Source organism: Mus musculus, chromosome 17 (assembly GCF_000001635.26).
Source record: "Mus musculus strain C57BL/6J chromosome 17, GRCm38.p6 C57BL/6J".
Classification (NCBI taxonomy): Eukaryota; Metazoa; Chordata; class Mammalia; order Rodentia; family Muridae; genus Mus; species Mus musculus.
In genome coordinates, this window is record NC_000083.6 from 64,316,298 (window position 1) to 64,332,562 (window position 16,265).

The window sequence follows — 16,265 nt, forward strand, 5'->3', positions numbered from 1 at the left end:
CTCCAAGAAACCAGGACAAGAGTCTCATGATCTCCGTTTCTTCAAATGACAGAAGTGGTTTTGGACTGTGCTTTCATGCTCCTCTCAGGCGTAGCAAATAAGAGTGAGTTTATTTCAGATTATTAATACCACTGGATACTGTTATTTGTTCATATGCTTCAGTGAAAAAAACCATGTTTTTGTGGCATTCAGCTTACTCTCCCAGTGTAGCTTACCCTTGTGATTATATACTTTACGCATGTGACTCCTCCTAGGCCAGTTTAAAAATAGTCTGCTGCTTTGAATAAGGAGCATTACATAACTATGAACTTTCAAATTTCATTTGTAGATTAATATGGAAGGATAGGAAATTATTATCCAGCTGATAAGCTATGGCATTTTTATATGAACTGAATTTGTGATTATAAAAACTATCCAACCATCTGATATTCTGTAGACAGATACTTTATTGATGGCTCATCTTATGATATAGGTGGGATTTGTGATCTAGATATTCTTTTTCCTCAGTCCAACACATGGAACTAATAGTTTTTACTCACCTACTGCAGCTAATTCATAAACCCTTAAATATTGTTTCAGGTTCTGCTTATGTTGTAGGATATTAGCAGTAATAAACTTCTCTGGTTTTACTGCAGAGGGAAATAAGCAAGCTGATGAACTAACCTGCCCTGTGTTTACTTTTCCAGACATAAAAAACAATGGAAAGGGGTTTGCATGTCACTGCAGATTGATCCACTGAAACATCATCGATTCCTCTTTGGCCCTCTTAGGCTCCTCTGGCCCCAGCCCATCAATGATGACAGCGGAGGGTAAGGAGACAGTAAAAGTCACCAGAAAGACAGCAGAACTCCATCTAGCTCAAGGACAAAAGGAGAGTATCGACCATATCAGAAGTCAAGATTGTCCACCTGGAGCCAAGTTAAGGCTCATCTCATCAAGGAAGAGATTATTCTATGACATACAGAGCCCTATGCATCCTGAGGACTGTTTTCTGATGATGCTAGCTGCTTTGACCTGTGCATCTGCAGTGAGTGCCTCTGAACATGTGTATTATGTTCCTCACCCTCCTCTGTTTCAATAGGATAGATCTAGCTCCTTTTATCTTTACTAGTGACTCTGTGTTTATGACTGGACCTTGGGACTGTAATAGACTCATTTATTCATCTGAAGAAGGACTGCACTTAATTTTTACTTGAGATTTTAATCTCTTTCTATATGTATAGGACATTTTAACATTTACATTCCTATTAAAGGGCAAATATGGCCTTATGTTCTACAAGAGACCAGATATACTAATCACAAAGGTCTCTTTGAAAGGTATTCTCCTAGATCTTTCTTACCAATATAGTAAGTAATCAATAGGACTGGACACAGTCAGATCCCTGTCCTTGCCAGCAGAGCACTACATGCAACGCTCTCACTGTTCTGTTATTATGTTTGTAATTTGCTTGCTTATAGGATAATCATGCATCAAATGCAATTAGATTTATCTACAACATCTCAAATCAAAGCCCCTCTCAATAGACTGCATTTTTAAAAAATCAAAAAGGGAGAGCTAAAGGAACAAGGTCAAGAATGGAAGGAGTCAGGTGAGATTTCTGAGAGCCAGTGAGATAACTCCAAGGAACCAAGATAAAGAGGCTGTGACCTCAGTTTCTTCAAAACAAAGGAATTGTTTCTGATTCATGCTTTTGTGACCCTTCTAGGTATACCACATAAAGAATGAATTTATTTCAAATTACTCACTATTAACTGGCTATTGTTATTTGTTTATATGTCTCTATGGAAAAACATGTTTTTGCCATCTATGGCTTGCCTGTCATATGTGGCTTACCCACCAAGTATACAATCACTTGTTCTTGTGATTGTATACTTTACTCATGTGACTCCTCTTAACCCTCTGAGTATAAATAAATAGTCTGGTGCTCTGAATAAAGTGAGCTACTGCATAAGACTTTAGGCAACCTCATTTGTTGGCACCATTTCCCCAGGTCCACCCCCTTTAGAGTGAACATGTGCCAAACAGTAAACTATGATGAGACCTACAACTGGTAGGTGGTAAGAAGACACTAGAGGTATTGATAAAGCAGCTCTGCTGTCTTCAAAACCTTGATAGGAATGTGGATGCAAGGAAAGGAATGAGAAACAACAGGAATCATAGAAAGTACCATGCGTAACAAATCTCCCTTTAAAGAGCCTCTTAAACTGGATGTGGTACTGCACACCTTAGGCCCCAGGCAGATCACCGAGTTTGAGACCAGCCTCGTCTACACATCCAATACCAAAGTCAGCAAGAACCATCCAGTTAGACCCTGACTAAAGCAAGAACCATCCACTTAGACCCTGACTAAAGCAAGCAAGCAAACAAACAACACCAAAAACAAACAAACACAATTCTTGGAAGCCTTTCAACATCTTGATCTAAATGTGAAGATTCATTACCAATTACTGTTGTGGTACCTTTTGACCGCACACTGAATCATATTCCCAAATAATTATTTCAGAGAATTTACGGAGAAGGCAAACTTTAATTTTTTTTGCATGTTATTAAACAACCTCATTAGTCTAGCACAATTTAGGATAGTAAAAAAAACAAACCACTTTGGTAAACCTTGAAGGTACTGTTTTCTGAAATATTTATCACTGAAAGGGAAACATCATGCCAATTTACTACTGCTTCAGTAGGAAAACCACATTTTTCTATGTGAGTTATTTGGGATCCTGTCTTAATAAGCTGGTATCTTGTAATTCCTACAGTATGTACTATTTAAGTGTTTTTTCTTCCTAATAACAGGTGGACTATTTTAATTAAGACTTTTATCAGTATCACAAAGATGTCTTTTTCTTTCCTATTTTTCTATATTTGACCAACATGGATGGATTCATCTTTTGTTTTTAAAACATCTATATTTTCATTCTATAGACAGATTTCAATCACTTTCCTAGCTTCCCTTTACTCTCTATAGCAATTCACAATTATTTTCTTCTTCCCCTTCTCTTTATTATTTTTAATAACATTTCTTGTATTATATAGATGACAATGTCTCTGTATATACCAATTTTCTCCAATGCCATTATAATCAACCATCTATGGCAGTTTTATCTGTTTCCATACCCCTCTGGACTATGAAAACAAGAAGGCACACAGTAAAGTTTATAGTAATGGGTCAAGATTAAATTATTAATTTGCCAGTTTGGGGTTTGTTCCTAAAATGAACAGAAGTATTTGGTCTGTGAACTTTCTAAAGGTATTTTTCTCCAGAATTAGTATGACTGTATTCTACTTGTGATAACTATCCATTTCAAATGCTTTGAGTTTTTAAATACAGTTCTAGTTAAAACTATAAACAGGGTCAAGTCTGAAATCTTGAGCTACCCATTGGTAGCTCAGATATTACTGATTTATTGAAGACATTATGACACTAGTTCCAGAAAAGCTATACAAACTTAAAACTAAATAAACCAGAAAGACAAGCATGGGCATAGGACAAAAAATGCCTACAGTAAACTTACAATGGCCTGGTTTTATTTTTATTTGAATACACTGTGTCTATTATATTAGCTAACAGACTATGATGAGTATTCTTGGCTGTTAACTACATTTGTAATTAACTAAAATGCAAGTGGCTAGGTACACTTGTGAGGGATTTTTTTTTTTCTTAATCATTGGAAGTGGGAGAACCAATTTTTAATCTATATCTTTTTTGAGGTGGGAAGATCCACCTGTAATCTGGGCCACACCTTCTGATGGCAACCTCTTGCTCTTGCTGACAAGTCCTTCACTGGCATTAGAGTCTACTTCTTTGAGATTCTGGTATACACTAATGACTAGCTGAGGCACTGAGCCTTGTGGACTGAACAGCTACGGGATTCTTGGGCCTTCTGTTGGTAGACAGCTATTATTGGACTAACTGGACCATTGTCTATAAGCCATTAATCAATCAATCAATCTCTCTCTCCATATATGTGTGTATATGTGTGTGTGTATGTGTTCATATTCATTCTTTAAGTTCTGTCCCTATAGAAAACCCTGAATAATAAAAATACTACGCATAATATTTAAATTCTAAATAACAATGAAAGGAGCTGAATAAATGAGCTCTTTTCATTGATGGAAATATGATAACAGAAAGAAGGCTAGGAGTTGGGAATAAATTGAGTCAAACTCAGATGCTCAAACAAGTAATTGTTCTTGATATTAGCAACCCCTCTTGTGACTTGTCTCTAAAGACATGGTAACTGCGATTGTGTGATCTACAAGCTCGGGTAAAAGGAACTACAGTCTTCTTGTGCTCTCTCAGCTCATTCTAGGAGAAGCAGGTGACCCATTAGAAGATCACTCAACTAGCCCAATGCAAAGAGCCACAAGATGAAATACTGATCATTCTTTTTCCTGCCAAGAGTTACTGAGGTCTTCTCTCACACGAGAATAACTTCGAAGTCAAGCCCTCATGACTGACTTTCCGAGAAGCCTTGAAGAAAAACCACTTATCAGTCAGGCTGCTCTTCAGAGACAGTATCTGCTGTTTACTGCAGGGCAACACAGGACTAGTTATCCTTCTATAGATAACATCATAAATGATGTAAGAAGTGTTTAGATACTGAATTTTCTCATATTAGAAAAAATTTTCTATACATCTCATGAAAATATGCTTTTTATTTTAAACAAAAAGACGTGAAAAAGGGCAGATCAATATTAAATATACTGTCTTTTGTTTTTTTGGCAACTTCAGAATTGTTGATATTTTTATCGAAGTAAGAACACTTACTTTTAGAATTAATTTACATGATGTTTTAGCAGAGAAAGAGTGAAATGAGTTTACAACAATGTTACTGACTTTTTTTTTACCTGTCTTGGAAATCACTGTAACTTAGCTTACACTGTTATCTTCCCATTTTCAGCAGCTAAGCACATAATTTATAAACTTCTAGTGAGGTAGAGTTTTAATGATGAGAACTGGAGGTAATAGTTTTTAACTAGGAAGATTTTTAGTTGGCCTAGAGATGATATACTTTGTGATTGGGTTATGTTTATAATATATTTTTTTCTGCACGAATTCTAAGTTTGTTTCTCTTTAGCAATGAACAAAAATTTTCTTAGAGAAGAGTATTTAAACATCTATAACTATTTCTGCTTAGCAGCGGTAATAATATACCTAGTGGCTGATTGCTTTTTGATGTTCCTATGAATTGCAAATCTGATTAATCTCTGAGTTTGAGCACTTGGGCTTTTTAAAGATTATTATTACACACACACACACACACACACATATATATGTATGTATGTGTGTGTGTGTATATATATATATATATATATGTGTGTGTGTGTGTGTGTGTGCGCGTGTGCGTGTGTGCGTGTCCCCTATTGCTAAAGACACCATGCATTTTGCATGGCTCAGAGACTCCTGGGCTACATCTGACCTGAATGAACGCATCCTCCATGAAGACTAACTAGCTTCATGCTACCACAAGATACCATGCAAACTTCCAAAGGAGGGAAGCTAACAGTTCTACCAGCTCTGACACCTATGAATCACAGCAATGACCAGCATGGTATGATGACAGGATGACCTGAGGGTTCAGTAGTAGTGGCATGACCTTAACCAACAGTAACTCAACAAGAGGGAGACATTCCTGGAATTGAAAACCTAGCCAACTACGTAGAGCTAGAAAAGTTATGGACCTTGGCAGAGAACCACAATTGCCACTTTACTAAACTTGCATAGTCCCTAACCACACTCTAAATATTTGTCCTTATACCCACTGTCTTAGTTAGGGTTTTACTGCTATGAACAGACACCATGACCAAGGCAAGTCTTATAAGGATAACATTTAATTAGGGCTGGCTTACAGGTTCAGAGGTTCAATCAATTAGCAAGAGCATGGCAACATCTTCATCTGAAGGCTGCTAGTGGAAGATGGCTTCAAGGCAGCTAGGGTGAGGGTCTTAAGCCCACACCCACAGTGTCACACCTACTCCAACAAGGCCACACCTCCTAATAGTGCCACTCTCTGGGCCAAGCATATACAAACCATCACACCCACAGATAAGTATAGTCCTCACCCCTCACCATGAAAATTCTTTGCAATGTATGAAGACCCATTACAGTAAACTACAAGCAATCAAAATGCAGAGTTGTGGAGCCCAGTCCTAACTGATATACCTACAATACAAACTCTTGCATTTATGACTCAGGGAACATTGTGGGGAAAGGGTGCAGAAAGACTTAAAGGTGATTCTAAGAGTTACTTGAATTTTTATTTTAGTTTCACAGTGCAATTCAAAGTTACCTTTGAATATAGTATTTAATAAAAGTCAAGGCTTGATTTTTTTTTTTTTTTGATTGATACACAGTTGGCATAGCACAAGGTATAAAAATCTTGTAAGCTGCCACGTGGATGCTGGGAATTGAACCTGGTCCTTTGGAAGAGCAGCCAGTGCTCTAAATCACTGAGTCATCTCTCTAGCCCTCTTTCTACTGTCTTTTTGTCTATGCATGTTCTAATCCAATACTATCTTACTATAATGTCATAGCAAGTTGTGATCCTTAGAGCTACTGGCATTTGAAATAAAAATTCAAAGTTGACTATATCAAAAAATAATAATCTGGGGTTTCTGACAGCAAATGTATTTCATTTACTTACCAAGAATGAAGAAATTGACATTTTTAACCATCTGGAACCTCCTACTGTGTAAACATGAAATAGTTATCCACACAAGTGTTTTAAATGTTTCTGAATGCCTTTGTAATTTTCAGCATTCACGTCTTTTCCACTTTTCCACATTAGATATCAGAAACATTTAGTTATTTTATGTATCTGGACAGTCTTAATTTTCCCCCTATAATACATATACCTTTTTTCTTGTTTTTTAAAGGTTAGAGTCTTGTTATGAAGTCCTGTCTAGCCTGTACTTCCTATGTAGACCAGGCTGGCCAGAGCTACACACTTCTGCTACCAACTGCTACCATTCCCAGCTACTCTACATATACTTTTATAATTCAGAATTGGTAATTCTTTTTAGCAACTGTTAGACAAATCCCAATTAATTTTGGAGGCATTAATCCTATGGCTAATCGCCTTGCCTTTTAAAAATCACTTAGTAGTTTGCTAGTAAATATATTTGGGATTTGTTGTTTACCAATTTTATTTTATTTGGCAGAGGGTGATAAATAGGGCTCCAACGCTATATTGAACAGAGAGAAAAGGCAGTGGACAAGATTCAAGTTTTTCATTATGTTAACTACAGGAATTATTGTTAACACAGTAACAAATTAAAGGTTTTTCTCTTCTCTTGGTTTGTTAACAGTATTCAACATAAATATTGAACTTTGTGATATGATTCCTTCTTATGTGAAGGTATGAAGGACTTTATTATTCAGCTAAAGCAATGGACCATTTAAAAATTCAAAACTGCATTCTTCATACAAATCTATGCTGGTTATATCTATTTTTAGATTACATTTCATTATTTCTATATCCATGTTGTGAAGAAATAATGACCTACAACTTGTCTATTGTCACATCTAGCTTTCTTATCACAATTATGATAAAAAATTATAATAGGTACTGAGATATTTATTTGCTAATTCTTAGGAAAAGACTCTCTAAATATAACATTTTATTTTACTTAAGTGGCTTCCCAGTGAAAACATGTAAGCTTGGAATATTCTTTGTGAAAAAGACTTCCTATTTCCTCACGTGAGTTTGGGCAAATTGTGTTTTTCAAGAACTTCAACTTTGTCCAGGTGTGGTTTTGCATGCCTTTAATCCCTGTACTAAATCCTAGCACTCTGAAGCAGAGGCAGAGTGCCAACCTGGTCACCATAGCAAGTTCCAGGACAGTCAAAGCTAGATAATAGAGAGACTCTGTCTCAAGAAACTAAAAAGAATTATGACCTTTCACTAAGTTGAAAATGTTAACAGAATAAAGTTGCTTATAATTTCTTTTGGAAAATTTACTGTCAATAGCGAATTTCCTTTTCTCATCCCTGGTTTTATTAATTTGTTTTTTTTTTTCCTTTTCCCTTATCAATTTACTGTGGTTTTCATTTTTTAAGGAGCCTTATTAATCTGGTTCTAAAATCTCTGCTTCACTAATTCCTGATTTTATATTACTTCCATATTTTTAGGGTTTGACTCATCTTTCCTTTAAAAGCCTTGACTATTATCATTCAACAGTCTCCGACTTATATAACACTATAAACTACAGCATCCCTTCTGCTGTGTTCTAGGTATCCTGACCTATACAATTTTACTTTTCAGTTAAAAAAGTTTTCTAATTTTCACAGTAACTTTTAAAATATTTTTATGTTCTTTTACAATCCCATACAGGTATTTAAGGCATTTTGATCATTTGCACTCCTGCCCCCTCCCTCCAACTCTTGCCAGAACCACCAACTCCTCGCAGAACCACCCACCTTCCTCCAACTGCTCTTCATTAAAAACAAGCAAACAAAACCCACTGATTTCAGTAAGTTGTGTCAGCATGTACATGGGTACAGGGCCATGCACTCCAGCATGTAAACCTAGCTGGGACTCATGCCTGAAAAACACAAAACAAACAAAACCAACCCCAACAACCACCACCCAGACGCTCCTTCCCCAGCAGCCATTAATTGCTAATATCTCCTCAGGCAGGAGTGGATCTCAGAAACACCTCTCGCATCCACCCAGGAATTTTAACTAGTATGATCTTGTGCTGGTCTTGCACTGACAACCACAGCTCACTCTGCGCTCATGAGTTAACGTCACTAGACTAGTTGTTGTTGTTGTTGTTGTTTTCCTTTTGTAATGTGCAGTACAACAACAACAAATCCTTCTAATCAAAGAACATAAAAATATCTTAGCTTTGGCTGGGAAAAAGAAGGGTGACTTGCCTACAAATTCAGTTGTAAGGTCAACTTCATCTAGCTCAGGATCTGCAATTCATATGATCTGCTGAATCCTCAAATCACAAGCTGAGAATACTGCTAGCCTCAGGACAGTAAGCCAAGCACCTCACAGAAACAGGTGACATTTCCTCTCTAGTGAAAGAAAGTCACTTTCTTTTCTTTCAACCAGGTCGGAATTTTCACATATAATTTCACCCCACCCCCAGACATACAAGAGACTACCTAAGGAATAAAGGTAGCAAGTACTACAGAATGGGACAGGGCTGGGGAATGACTAGAAGGACCACATATTTAAGAGTCTGTATAAAAGCTAACACTTAAATAAAATAAAATAAATAAAATAAATTAATAATAAATTAAATAAAATAAAAGCTAACACTTAAATAAAGCTAAATAGAAATCAGAAAGAAAAAAGACAGAACTTTAAAAGCTAGAACACACTAGTAAAAAAGTTCAGAAGTAGCTGAAAAGAAAGTCAACACAATAGAAGCCAGACAATAAGAAAATATTCAGGATATAATACATAGAAACACATAAGGAACAGAAGCATAAAGAAAAGGCATTTAATGTAGAATAAGAAACCAGAAATAAAATATAAACAATATTCCAAAAGAGAACATATGAATGTTAATAATCCAGAGTCAACTGAGAGTCAAAGACGAAAGTGAATTCTCACCCTCACATAGCCTAAGACTCTCAAAGCAGGATAAATAGATATAATTCCCATATCTAGGGCAGTGAAAACTACGGAAAATCCAGAGTGAAGGCCACAAAGAGGTGTGGAGGTTTTTGGGCCTAGAGTTTGGTTCACAGCACACTCATCAGGCAGATCACAACCACCTGTAACTCCAGGAGATCTGACCCTCTCGTCTGACATTTGACTGATCTTTTAAAGGGATATTCTATATCACTGAGGAAATTCACACAAGCTTAGAGAGATGACTCAGTAGATAACAGCACTTGCTACCAGGCCTGGCAACCTTAGAACCAACACGGTAGTAAAGAAAGCCAACTCCCCCAGTTCATCCTCTGACCTCCAAAGAGGAACCGGGGCTCACAGTTCCTGGCCCACAGAACTTAAAAATTTCTACCATGCATTCAAGGGCGATAACTAAATCACTCTCCAAAAAGCACAAAATAATTTAATAAAGTTTCAAAAACATGGAGCTGACTTTATGAGCGCAGAACAATCAGGGGTTGAGTCAGGGGTGAGAGTGGGTGGATCTGAAGGGGGGGTACAGCTGTAATTCCAGCACTTGGGAGGTAAAGTCAGAAAGATCAAGAGTTCAAGGCTGTATTAGATTCTGCCTCAAATAAACTTTTTTTTTAAGTTAAAAAATGTTTTTTTAAAAAAATCAACAACCAAAATTACCAAAATGAAAAATTACAGATCTGCTATAGCAATAAAGATACAAAGAAATTTAAACAAGATAACAAGCCAAGTAATTATAGCAAATGCTATAAAGTAAGCTCTTCCAAAAGTCATTATTAGATATGATGAATTACATGTTTGCTGTCATCTTTGTTGGAAATAAAGAACACACTCGGGAAAAAACTTGACTTTCAATAAGAAAACTAAAAATTAAAATCATTTGCTCAAGACAAGCTATAACAAATGTACACTGAATGGTGGAATTACTGTATTTTTAAAAGTACCTGATCTCCATTCCTAATTAACAGTAGATAAGTTCTAGTTTTCTGGACCAAACTTAATACTTACACAGTTAAAATTCAATTATCTCTTACAGAATGGGAATGAACTTAGTATGATAAACTGTACCATTTGCTGTCAACTTAGTTGGAAACAGAGAAAACACTCAGGGAAAAAAACTGACTTTAAGAAACTAAATTTCTCAATGCAAAGTTTACTAGTCAAGAAGCTACAACAAAATTGCATTGAAGGGTGAAAATACTGTTTTTTTATAGCAAACAATCTCCATTTCTAATTAACAGTATACAAAGTTCTAGTTGAAAGGTTAGGTGTCAACTCAGGTAACGTTTTCTCTTGAGCTTCATTTTATGTATCCTTGTGTGTATACAGAGTCTCTTCACGGGACCTGGAGCTCACTGATAGGGTAGAGTAGATGGCTAGCCAACCCTGGGTGGCCATCTGCCTCTGCTCTAGCTGTTTCTATCCTTCAGTGCAGGAATCACAAGCACATGGCCACATGAGGCTAGTTTTTACGTGGGTGCTAGGGACTGGAGCACAGGCCTCCTGCTTGAGAAACAAGCACTTTTTACTACACTAAGCCATCTTGCCAAGAGCCAAAGTGATGCTTAAAGAGAGCTCAGGAGTTCACGTTCCTGATTTCAAGAATTATTACAAAGTAAATGCCACTATAATCTAGTATTTTCAAAATTTCAGGCATAGAGATCAAGGGGACAGTCCAGAAACACATCACATTTGTGGTCTTAGTATACTAACTTTTAACTGAATAAGAAAAGGAATGTTCTTGACAAATGGAACTAGAACGACATAGCCAATGGATAAGAAAACAAGCCTTAAACCTTTTCTCACATCATAAAACAAAAATATAACTCAGAATATGTAACGCATCGTGATGTAAAAGCCAAAACTATTAAATACATAGCCAAAAACATGAGGAAACTTGTACAGCTTTGCAATTGGTAAAGAATCCTCAGAGCACAGAAGCACAGGAAAAAGAAAAGGGGAAAAAAAAGAAGCTCATTAGCCAAATTAATTCCCATTAAAAGCTCTTTTTAAGGAATTATTTGTGTTGCCACATGAGTGAAGGTACCTGTGGAGCCAGAAGACAACATTAGATTCCATGGAGCTAGAGTTACAGGCATTTGTGAGCAGACCAATGTGGGTGCTGAGAACTGAAACTGGGTCCTCTGGAAGAGCAGCAGGTGCTCTTACCTGCAGAGCCATCTCTTCAGCTCCTCCTCTTGTTTATAGTTTGGAAATAAAGAAAACATAAAAACCTTCATATTGAAATGTGTGTTTCATGTCTGTCAGTGTAGCCATATAAACAACATATTTAAAAAGCTTTAAAATTCATTAGGATAACCTGAGTTTTAAAATGGCTGAAAGATCTGAAGAAAGCATTTACAAATGAAGACACAGACCAGCTTATCAGCATCATGAGTCATCCAGTAAATATAAGTTAAAATTCACTGCGTCCCAGGAATGATCCCAGAAGCCAGAAGCCTGAGGCAGGAGGATTAAGAGTTCAAGGCTAGCTTGAACTACATAGTTTGAGTTCATTACAGCCTCAGCTACAAAACAGATTTCTTTTCGAAAAGACCAAGATAACAAACATGTGAACAAAAAATAAAAGCCAGTGTGATATAGTAAAACTACTATACATATACTAGAAGGGTGTAAGGGTGTGGGTAAGGCAAACTGCTGTGTGTCACTGGCAGACAAGGAACATGAGACAATGATTAAACATTCATTTTCTATATAAGTCAATAAATACTACATCTAGAGATTTTCCAGGTTAAAAAATGTTTCAATTCACATAAGAACTCAGAATAAATGTTCACAGCACCTTTATTAATAACAACCCCAAATCAGCAACAACCCAAATACATTGATTAAATGACTAAAACAGTAGTAAATCAACAACTATCATGAACTACTTCACAAAAAACAGAAGCTAGTTTTACACACACACACACACACACACACACAAATGGTCTTCAAAAGCATGATGCTGGGAAATAGCAGATACAAAAGAAATAATTACATTTATATGAAATAGTAGACCAAGGGAAAACAATGTATACTGTGAGAAAGGTAAGTGGTTTCCCGGGGCTCAGGGTCAAAGTCTGGTTGACCTCAAAGGAATAGAAGTTTTCAGAGAGGTGAAAATATTGTCCTATGTTATATATTATATGTACACACACACACACACACACACAATGTGTGTGCATATATATATATATAGAGAGAGAGAGACATAAAAGTATACTTTTATGAAAACACAATGAGATGTACATCTTAAGTAAGTACATTTCATTAATTCTAATTTACTCTCTAATTTAAAAAAGTTGACTTTTTGAAAAGATAATCTCTTTTAAGGAACTAGTATATAAGAACCACTAGTGACACCCAAATGGAACCATATATATAGTTGAAAAGATGTCAAAAAATAAAAAAAGAAAGAAGGAAAAGAAAAAAAACTTAACCTCCACTACTTTTTTATAAATATTAAGAATGACAGCAAGAGGAGCCAGAGAGGCAGCAGGTAGGTCAGGGTGCTTGCCACAAAGCCTGACACTATGCAATCCTGAAGCCCATGACAGAAGAACCAACTCCCATACGTTGTCCTTTCATCTCCATAAGCATGCTGTAACAACACACATGTGCACACACACGCTCAGTAAATGTTTTTAAAAATAAGAACAAAAACATTATCTGGGCAAGCTAAAAACAGAAGGGCATATTTTAACCTAATATTGACTATTAAAAAGCTTTGTGAAAAATCATATTTAATGCTAACCTCAGAAGCATTTACCTTAAAGAAAAAGTGACATATTTTAACTATTAGCCCTAGTCTTAGTAGCATTAGCCCTACTACTCAACAATATGTAGCACCTAAGGGGCAATGCAATGTCAGAATGTCATAAAAACTGGAAAGGAAACCAAAAAAATACTTTCAGATAATTGTCAAGTAAATACAAATATTAGCTCCATGAAAAACGGGGGGGGGGGGGGGTGGCAAGGATCAAAAGCTTTTTTTTATTGCCAGAGACAGGAAAACAAAGTTACCTTAAAGTTTTCATCTACTACAGCAATACAACTATAAAGGAGCTGGGAATATTGAAAAGGAATGATATATATGAGGGGTAACTAAAGCTTTAATATAAAGCAAGATGTGAATAAAATGGTGAGAACAGTTTGGGGAGGGGCTTAAGACTGTAAAACAGTTCTAAGAATTTATGTGTAATCTTATTCAAAATAGGGTTTTTAAATTTTAACTCACAAGTGGTCTGAAGACCACCTAGAAGAAACACTCAGGAAATAGTAATAATATCTTTAAAAAGAGTAATAATAAGGGTTAGATGGCTGTCAGATTTAAATACTCATACCCTTTACTTCTGCAACTGTACGTCTGGATCTGTGCTCCAGAAATGATCACACAGGTTTTTCCCCCTTATTAAAACAGTGTCTGAGTCTTGGGATAGAGGCAATATACTAGAAGGCAAAGTGGGGGCTGCTCTTTTTACATTACAGTCTTCCACACCGTGAAATGTTCTAAAATAAACGATTCAGAGCTTACAGTTCAGCATCAATCAATCAATACGTGAGTTAGTTACCTTTAGTATAAAGCATAACTTTCAACTGCAAGCACTGAAACGGCTTTCAGTAGGAATACTTAATTAAAGTCCATCAAATTAAAGAAATAGGATGTACCCTTAGATAGAAAAAGTATTAGGGAGGCCTACATAAAACGGGAGTCTATGTCCAAGATATATAATTAGAAGAAGCAAGCTTTACACAAATGTGCTCAGCATAGCCCTCACCCCCATCCCTGAAGGAGACAACTCTGCATGTGTGTGTATCTTTCAAGATGCGTTTGTGAAAGCACTTGGAAAGATGACCACCAAACCGAAATACTGGTGGGGCACTGAAGGATGAAAATAGTCACATATTAGTATTTATTTAATACTTCTCTCTTTATACTGCTGAATTTTACACGGAGGGTGCATGTCTGTAATAGAAGAATAAAATTATTTCATATAAAAAGACATGAAATCCAGAAGACAATCACAAACATGTTACGTTTATTTCTGTTATTTTTTTACGTTCCTGTATACACTCATCAAATGACCTGTTAAGTCTTCAGCAATGACTGCCATCTTAAAAGAAATAATAGCAAATATTTCGTGATAAAAATAGAGTAAGGCCTCTTTAAAAAAAAAAAAAAGAATCGTATACTTGACAGAATGAGGATCGTCAAAGCAGTTGTCTATGTAGACATACAATTTTTTTTTTTGTTTTATTTTATTCAACTTGGTCTGGGCAGCTTTCAACTCACCATTTTTAATGTGCGCAAAAAATGATAAACCTGGAGGCATCTTGGGGTGGGGGTGGAGGTGCGGGTGGGGGCGGGGAGGGGAGCCCTGAAGGTGCCTCTGACAGGCGTGCTGGGGCCTAACGCTGACCAAGAAGACGGTAGGCCACTGGCACTGCCTGACAGGGTGCCTGGGCCTCGGTGACAATCGGGGAGGACGCAAATCCGGGAGGCAGGGATGGAAGGCGTGCCGTGCCGGGCCGGGCAGGGGCCCCGCAGGCCTAGTGCGCCACGGTCCTCCGCGGCGGGCCTGAGGGTGGGCGGCACTGGCGGGCCGCGAGGGGCAAGGCGCCGGGTCCTTGACCAGGGCACCAAGGACAGCAGACAGCCGGCGGGAGCGAGCGGGCGGCGGGCGCGGCGGCTCGGGCTAGAGCGCGGCCCCGGGCGGGATGGCCGGAGGCCTCTCAGTCGCCAACCCCACCCACCATGGCCGGCCACGGCTCGGTCCGTTCCTCGGAGACCCCCGAAGCCGAGGCGCCTGGGCAGCGGCTCCCTCACCCAGATCCGCTCTGACAGAATCAGCCAGAATGGAGAGAGAAAAAAATAAAAATTGCCCTCACCGAGATGTGCAGCGGCTCCAGAGCGAGAACAGCGCTCGATCCTCCACCCGCCACCACCGCCTTCTTCTCCGCCTCCGACTCCTCCCCCGCCGAACGCGCAGCGGCTGCAGCGGCGGCGGCGGCGGCGGCGGCGGAAGCAGAGGTGGTGACGGCGGCGGCGGCGGCGGCGCGTCCCGCCCCTTGCGCTGCGAAGGAGGCGGAGGAAGGGAGCGCTTTAGCCCCGCCCCCTGAGGGCGCAGCCAATAGACTTCACGGCCCTCTGCAGGGGGAAAAGCACGCATCCAATCGCAGTCCTAGAAGTAGGCCTACGTCATGGTTGGACGTGGCAGAAAAAGGGAAAATAACTGGGGCTGTCTCTCTGCCTGGCGCCTGCAAGCTCTCTCCCAGGCCCTTCGCGGATTGGCCGAGGAGAGTGGAGACGCGCTTGGCTCCGCCCCCTCTCTGGCCCTGCGCCCGCCCCTGCAGCACTGCGACGTTTGGGCGGGGGCGGGGCGCCGAGGCCCGATCCACTGTCAGGCCTTTTGTGGTTTGGCTGGGAGAAAAGGGCGGGGTCTCCCGAAGGGAAGGGGGTGTGGAGAGCTGAGCGCAGGACTGGCGCAGTTACACTTCTCCCTCCATTCCCGCATGCCCCCCAGCAAAATGGAGGTGCAGAATTCGGTTCCCAAGGCTGTGAGAAGTTACCCAGTATTTGCAATTTGAAGTACAAGAAAAGAAAATCCGAAACCAGTTGCAATTCTGATAGCAGCGAGGGAAAGAAACGTACGAAG

At 38.7% G+C, this 16,265-nt stretch overlaps 1 protein-coding gene across 2 annotated transcripts in view; it reads right to left on the reverse strand.

Annotated features, from left to right (window-relative positions):
- Pja2 (praja ring finger ubiquitin ligase 2) overlaps nt 1-15,586 on the reverse strand; it is a 50,878-nt gene extending 35,292 nt beyond the window's left edge. For both annotated transcript variants that reach the window (NM_144859.2, NM_001025309.1), the window contains exon 1: nt 15,499-15,586. The gene's annotated coding sequence lies outside the window, so the exon portion shown is untranslated. The remainder of the gene's footprint in view (nt 1-15,498) is intronic.
- Nucleotides 15,587-16,265: the final 679 nt, after the last annotated feature.